Source organism: Cavia porcellus, unplaced genomic scaffold (assembly GCF_034190915.1).
Source record: "Cavia porcellus strain 051 isolate PalLab524CR breed Dunkin Hartley unplaced genomic scaffold, mCavPor4.1 scaffold_2, whole genome shotgun sequence".
Taxonomy (NCBI): Eukaryota; Metazoa; Chordata; class Mammalia; order Rodentia; family Caviidae; genus Cavia; species Cavia porcellus.
Window position 1 is genome coordinate 113,873,531 of NW_026947485.1, and position 8,814 is coordinate 113,882,344.

The window sequence follows — 8,814 nt, forward strand, 5'->3', positions numbered from 1 at the left end:
GATGATCTCAAAAAATGGAAAGACATCCCTTGCTCATGGATAGGAAGAACAAACATTGTGAAAATGGCCATTCTCCCAAAACTGTTATACAGATTCAATGCAATCCCAATAGAAATACCATCAACATACCTTATAGATCTAGAGAAATCACTCCTAAATTTCCTCTGGAACCAGAAGAGACCTAGAATCGCAAAGGCAATTCTAAGCAGCAAAGACAAAGCAGGAGGCATCACAATCCCTGACTTGAAGTTATACTACAAAGCAACAGTAGTAAAATCAACATGGTATTGGAATCAAAACAGAGCCGAAGATCAGTGGAATAGATTAGAAGATAAAACCACAACTACAAACACACTCAACCACCTTATCTTTGATAAAGGAGCCAAGCAGGTTCACTGGAAGAACGACAGTCTCTTTAATAAATGGTGCTGGAAAAACTGGCTCTCCGTTTGCCGAAAACTAAAGCTAGACCCATGTCTATCACCATGTACTAAATTAAAATCTAAATGGGTCAAAGATCTGAATATTAAAACAGAAACACTAAATCTATTGGAAGACAAATTAGGTAGAAACCTTGGAGACATAGGAGTAGGTAAAGAATTCATGAACAGGACTCAAACTGCATGGGAAATACTTCCCAGAATCAATAACTGGGACCACTTCTTATTAAAAAGTTTCTGCATGTCAAAAGAAATCTCCAGCATAGTGAAAAGAAAACCCACAAACTGGGAAAAGATTTTAGTGAACTCTCTCTCAGACAAGGGCCTCTTGTCTAAAACATATAAAGAATTAAAGAAACTCAGACCTCCAAAATTCAAAGATCCAATCCAAAAATGGGCATCTGAGATGAATACGCAATTCTCAGATGAAGAAATGCAAATGGCAAATAAATACATGAAAAAATGCTCATCATCATTGGTCACTAGAGAAATGCAAATTAAAACCACACTGAGATACCATCTCACTCCTGAAAGAATGGCCAGGATCAAGAAAACCGACAACAAATGCTGGAGAGGCTGTGGGGAAAAAGGCACTCTCCTGCACTGCTGGTGGGAGTGTAGACTGGTACAGCCTTTGTGGAGATCTGTCTGGAGATTTCTCAAAAAGTTTGGACTGGAAATCCCATTTATTCCAGCTATTCCACTTCTAGGCATATTCCCAGAAGAACTGAAAGCATCATACCACAGTGATATATGTGCACCTATGTTTATAGCAGCACAATTTGTAATCGCCAGATCTTGGAAACAACCCAAGTGTCCATCAATTGAGGAATGGATAAAAAAGTTGTGGTATTTCTATACAATGGAGTATTATTCAGCTATAAAGAAGGATCACATTGAGATATTTATCAATAAATGGGCGCAGCTTGAGACCATACTCATAAGTGAAATAAATCAATCTCGCATGTGTGAATACCGAATAGTTTCCCTAATGTAAGTAATGATTCAAATATATAAAAATATGTGGTAATCATGATTCCCCATTAGGTGGCCTTGAAGCCTTATAAAGTTTTCACTCATTAATTAGAAAGGCTTTATTCTGGGCTTCTTGATATGGAAATATTTGAAGCTAGAGTATATGAAGTTTTATCCAAATATTTCAAGGAAAAAGACAGACACTATGGTAACTACTATTAAGTCGGGTTATATGGTGGTGAAGTACTAGGTTGCTGAAACAGTCATGCTTTGACCTCTATTGTTATATTGTTATGTCCTGTTTTATCTCAATCTCCCCCTTATTCTTTAAAAAAAATTATTTAGTCATTTCTTATGTTTGTCTTAATTAAAGAAAATTTTTTAAAAAATTAGGATATATAAATAGTAACTCTTTTTGATTTCCTATTAACTTGTTTTGAAGTCCTGTAATACTCCCATGATCTTGTTTTGACTGATTAGACTCTGTTCCATTCTATATGATAGTATCAAGTTTGAAGACATAGGCAACTACTTTGAAGGCAATAAGATTCACTAAGATACCTATTCTGGTTTGACTATTGTCTTCTTTGGAAGTCCTGTAATGTTTACAATGCCTAAGTTTTATTGGTCTTGTTCTCTACTGTTTTGTCCAACTTTATAATATCTAATGAGATAGACAATTCTTTTTAAGGAAACAAGAGACAACGTTGATAACCATTGTTGATAACCTTGTACTCTGTTCTACACCATGTGCTATGTCTATCCTTGGTTTTGACTGACAGCTTTTTTTTTGCCATATTTGACTGTATTCTCTCTCCCCCCCAAAAAGTAATAAGCACTAAGGAGTAATAAAATCCAAAATGTGTAAATTTTGTTGTAAAAAAGAGAGGGAAAAAAAAGAAAAAAAAAGAAAAAGAGCTCTAACGGATATAACAGCAAGTGTGTTTAGGGGTGTTGAATAGCTGACTATATCAATGTTTTTGGATCATTGAACACAGCTGTTTGCAGTCTATCTGTTTAAATGTCCACCTTGTATTCTTTGATACTGTGATTTGAGCAACTATTTTCAAGATGATAATATGTAATCTACTAACAGGTGATTTCTTACTGTTATGTTTTTTTTTTTTTTTTTTTTTTGTAGTTCTGTATTACGTGTACCCTTACACCACTTTGTTTTGTTTTGTGTTTTTCTCTTTTTCCTCTTAAATAAAAAAAAAAGATAGTGATTTTAGTTACGTCCATTTTTGTTGTTGTTGTGCAACTGGTAGGTCATGAAGCCTAGATCATCGTCTAGGCAGTATTTCCTCAAATCATATGCTGCATCCGATATGTAATAAGCCCAAGTTCCTTAACTATAGTCATTCCTCTGTTTCCTTGGAAGGTTGATTCCAAGATTCCTGTGGACACCCAAATCCTTGATTCCTCAAGCCTTGGGTTAAAAGGGTGCAGTGTTTGAATGTGACCTAGGCCTGTCCTTTTCTTATGTACTTCAAACTTACATACCTTAATGCATCTCTAAATGCCTTACAGTATACAAAACAATGCAGATACCATGTAAATAGTTACCTTATAAGGAATAGTGACAGGAAAAATATAATAAATATGTCCAGTAGCAGCACAATCTTTAGGGAATGTTTTCAGTCTGCAGTTGGCTATATTTGCCAGTGTAGAACCTGTAGAGAGGGAGGGTCCACCACCCTATGTGGAGATTTATTGCTTTCCAGCCTGAAATAAATCAGACCCATGAGCTTAAATCTCATATGATGTCTTGAATGTGAAACCCAAAATATAAATAAATAACCAGCAAAGAAAGAGATGGTTAATAGGGAACAGAGAGATGGATCATTTATAAAAGGGAAGGAGGCCCAGAGATGGAGGGAGACTACAGAATTGAGTCTGAGGAGAACAGCAGGGAATAAAAACGAAACTGTGTCATGTATGTTGATCAACTCCCTGGGATGAATATAATCATTATGTGCTGCACACGTGTACTAATAAAATTAAAAAGAACAACAAAAATTTAAAATTTAAATGATTCTGCTAGGTGTGTTAGCATGGAGTTATATTTGTATCCACACATAAATATGCACTCATGCACACACATTCACATTATCTTGTATCTACATGAGTTCACATTAGTTTATATCAATGTGCCTACCCACACATAGTTCATCAGACTTATTTGTGTGTGAAGAGTAATTTATTTTGATTTTTTTGAATTTGTAATAGCTAATTTCGAGGGCATATTCATAACACGTTATAAAAGCAAGAAATTTAAAATATTTATTATACTCAATATTAACCCAATCTATGCTAGAGATTTTTATTAAAATCTTGTTTGAATTGATTAGAAATATAAAATTATCCATAACCATCTAAAATATTTTTTTTGTGTGTGCTTCTATCTCTTTGCTTGTGCATGAATCAAATAATTTGCATGTTGGTAGACATGCCTATTTTTTGTCAACATAAAGTTTAAAAACTGTAATTACAAACTATAATCTGTACCTATTTGTATATTGTCTATATTTCTTCTATATACCATACCTGGACCGATTATATTTGGTGCCACAATCGACAACACATGTGCTCTGTGGGATATTAATGAATGTAGAATTAAAGGAGCCTGTTGGGTTTACGATAACATCAAGATGGCCCATATGCTGGTAGCCATAAGTAAGTGACTTCTTGATAACTGGAGTAAATGAGTGTTGAGTTAGAAAACCTTGCTGCTGGTTACTTAGATCCCAGCTGTGCTGGGAAGGCTTATTCTGCGCTGTTGGAGATCAGTTATCACAGCTGTTATGAGAGGCTTTGAATGAAGCCTGTAAGTCCTAGTCTTAAAAGTCTTAAAAAGAAGAGAATAAAAGACTAGCTTTAATTACATTGCGTATCCTATGACTTGCTTTTTACTGTCTCTCTGAGATTTGGAGAGGAAGTGTACTGAGAAGCTTAAGGAGAATTCTGAGAAACTCTGTAAACTGACTTTTCCAGGTGTCTGGACTTAAGACATAGAGAGCTGCTGCAGAGAAGGGTCCTCTGGCTTTGGGAACTCTTTAGAGTTCAGAACCTTAGCCATGATGCTTTTCCTTCTTTACTTTTTTGTGGCCTATAATATCTTGGTTAAATAATAGCTGAAAGTTAAAATTTAAGAAATAGAGCACCATGTCTTATTTGCAGTACTAAGATAAAATTTGAAATGTAAAATTTCAAAATGAACAGAAGAAATTATTTAAAAATAGAGAAATATCGAACATGTATTCATACGATTTTCATTGCTCTCTGACACTTGTAAGTAGATGAGTTATTACTCTCACATGTGCTTCCTCAATTACACAGTAATAGATACATTGACTAAAAGATACATAAATTCCAAAAAAAACTGAGTGTTAATGTTGAGTAAAATAGACAAAATTCATCTTCCCATCACTTTTGCCTATTGTTAAAAGACATTTTTCTCTTTCTTGTTTTTTTCTTGGTGTTGCTGGGGATCAAACCCAGGGTGTTATGCATGCTCTGCAGGGGCTGTGCTGCTGAGCTGCAAGCCTAACCCTAGAAAGCCTTTTTATTCAGCTCATTCATATGTAGTCTATTTAACTGATTTTTTCCCCTACTTTTTGGCTGAGAGATATGGACAATGATGTGTTCTTTCTCTTGCTAATAAATATGGAGATTTTTCCCAAAGACACATAACTTTAAATTTTCAAAACAAACCCACAAAAATAGTAAAAATTGTAATCTATAGAATCGTCCTACAAATCTGTGAATGCTTAAAGCAATAAGCATTCTTGTTTTTTGGATGTACATTTTTAAATACTATATTGATGACTGACAAATCAATAACTGTATGAATTACACTGTGAGACCATATTTAACTTATTCAGCTGACGCTTATAAATTCAGCTAGCACTTATTCAGCCTAGTACTGGGACCAAAACTAGTTTCACTTCATGTAGTCGAACTCAAAACCAACTACAGTATGAGTTATTTGACAAAGGAGCTGTTTGAAAAGAAATCAAAGCCTGTGAAGGAAATCTTAACATTTTGTTTTTGGGCTCATCGGTTAGAGAAAATTGTTATTAATTATGATATAGTTTTGTAGATTTTTTTTCTAAGAATTACAAAGTATTTTTATTTTAAGAATTTTTCATTTTGTATATGAAAATTTTGCAACTTCCTATTCAGGCTCAAGGATTAAGCTATTTTATTTTCTCACTGACTTTTGGTTGCTTGTAATTTTTTTTTAAGTAAGACATTGCATTATTAAAGTTAGAAATATAACATGGATTTAGATCCTAGATAGTACTTAACCTACAAGAATGCAAATGATGACCAAGAATAAGGCTAATATTATTGTAAAATTCTAATTGTTTAGAAAGAAAATAAATGCTAGTAAGTGTTGTATTTTTCCCTAATGTTTTAAGATTTTAAAATACAGAACTAGAACGTTCACATGATCCTTTTCTTTAAAATTGTGAATTGCTGTTCATGTAGAATTTCTTAAAGGGAACTATTTTTTCCAGGAACTAAAACCCCAAATGTGTGATTAATTTTTGGTTTTGCATTTAGGTGTTACTTGTAAAATTATCACAATTTTCTTCAATGGACTTGCAGTCTTTTTGTACAAACCACCTCCACCAGGCCTTGAGGTGTCATTTCAAAATCAAATGCAGCTGTGACTGCTGTCTCAATACAACAAGCCTTCAACAAAGGAGTGAATGATGGGTGAAAGAGGAAGGTATCTTGTAGCTGGAAAATCAGTCTTCATTTTGGAGAACATAGTGCCATTACAGCATTATCTACCCAATATGGACACCATTTTAACAGCTGATGTTTTTTAACTGAGTGTGTTTGTTGCATGTGTGTGCACTGTTGATTTGTTTTAATGCAAGAATCAGACCTGTGCCTTCAAGGTCCACTGAAGCTTCAAATCACACAATGCTCACTTTTTTCCACACTCTAGGTATGCAATCACCAACTAATAACAAGAAAGCCAGCCAGTGGTTAGTTAAATGTTTACATTTTAAAAACACGGTGAGAAAAAAAAATTCCAAAAGAGTAATGTTTTCTTTTTTACAATTTGTTATGTTTTAATTTTCATTGTCAATAGTTTGAGTTTATTTGAAAATGACTCATGCAAAAATTTAAACTCATCAAATTTATGCAATGTCCTATGAGGATTATTATAGGAAGCTTATGAGTTTAAAGGCAGCTTTATAAAAGTTTCTTTTTAAGTTATGTGTATATTTTGAACTTTATTTAACACAGTAAATTATCGAACTGTTAGAATATTGGTTACTTATCTTGTGCTCCAGTATATGGTGAATACAGAAATACCAGCATTGAATACACCTGTTTTCACTTTGACTTAAAAATTCCAGGAGGTAATTTGTTGAGTTTTTAACACTTAATTTTTATGATCCTGTGATGGTATTATTCAGTTGCATATATTGCAGAGGATAGAACCTGCTTCACTAATAAAAAGTGCCAATGATCTGTGAAAAGAGGGCTGGCAGGATAGAGCTCAGTGATAGAGCTCAGTTTATAACTTTGTTTATTCAGGTCAGATTTACATCACATTAACTCAGAATACGGAGGGAATCGCAGTGAACATCCACAAAAATAACTTTTACTACGGTTAAGAATTTCCCTGATTGAGAACAGTGTTGAAGGGCTAGGGGTGTTGCTCAGTAGTAAAGCACGACCTCCCTATTGTGTTTGAGGCTCTGACTTCCTAAACCTGAGCCAGGGAAAAGCAGTTTGAAATTTAATCCCAGAAGTGATTACATTCAAGTGTTTTTCCAAACTAAAGACTTGGTAGGTTTCCCCTATCAGTCTTCTCTTAAGTTAGCCTTTTACGGGCAGTGTTCTTGTTTTACGGGCAGTGTTCTGTGATCAGGATACTGCAAACTGAGAGTAAAGACCTAGTAGAAAGTCAACATGAGAAGCTGTAGAAGTTGGCAGGATGTCATTGATTTTTGGCAACAGTCTGTGGGCAAGGATCATTCAAGAACCTAGTAGCAGTGCAGACTGGAATTCAAGAAGAGGTAAGTTAGGAGTCAGACAAGCAAGTTGAATATTCTAAGAGAGGACCAGTGGGTCAGTAATCAGAGGGACAGATCTACTTAACTAGGGACATTTAAACAAGCATCAAAGGAAGAAGGCTGCCAAAAATTTAAAAAGTTTGTTCTTGGAAACAAAATTTCAGCAACCAAAGTGATATGCAAGATAGGGGAATACATGATGGTATCTCAGTTGGGTATCTCCCTCCACTCAGCAAGACACGTTTTAAATGTTTCCACGTGGTGGGGCCAAGACTGAGGGACTTCCTGTGTTTTCTATTTGGAAGCAAGTGATTCAGTGGGAGAATTTCTTAGCTGTAAAAGAATGGCAGATTCTAAGAACCTCCCTGAAAGAAATGTGAAATGAAAACAAACAGAATAACTATACAAATACTTTAGACCAGAGCCACTTACTTTTAGAAAAAGAGAAAAAAAAAAAAAAAAAAAAAAAAAAGATAACTCCACACACAGAAATAGTTCGATGAGTTAATAAGTAAATAACTTTCATAAAGATTGTTAGTTATCAAGGGCTACCCTGCGTTAAATGTCTTTATAAGATGATATATTTTTACAAACTTTTAATGAAAGTGGTTGCAATAGAACAGTCATTTTCCCATTCAAAAGGAATCTGACTCCTCTTTATACTGTACATCTATGGAAAGAATACCTCATTTCACGATAGGGTGATACAGATGCTATTATAATTTATGACTCTTGTTTTTTGCTTTGGAATTCACCTAGGTCGGTGGTGGCAAACCTCTTGCATTTGTGTCACAGTGGGCTGTTTGTTGTCATTGAAAGGTCTAATTGCTTTGCTATCACTAACCTAGGTTGTATGTGTTGGTATGCTACTTCTAGAAAAACTTTTCACAAGTTATGGTTTTTCATAATTTATAATGATTATATTCAAAAAGTTTGAACACACAAGTTGACCTATTATGATTTTGTGTATAATTGGATGTATTACCTTAGAACTTAAGCGTTTTGACTTCCTACAGTAGAAAATACATGGAAAGAACTGTATGCATTTTACTATGTAAATTGGAAGAAAATTTAAATAAAAGTTTAGACTGTTCAGATTTCCCTTTATTGTAAATGACTTTGCCATATATGTCTTTTATTAAATCAAAGTATTTACATTAGAGCAAGCGACTTTATTAAATGACACATTTTGAAATTTGATTAATCTCAGTTTGAATATAAGCACACTTATTAATGGGAAAGGGAAATTGTACTTTGGAAGTTGAATGTAATTAATGATTTTGAGTATCAATAAGTGTTTCATTAACTATAAATTACACTCATTATGAAATATGTATTGGGAAATTTCAGTAATA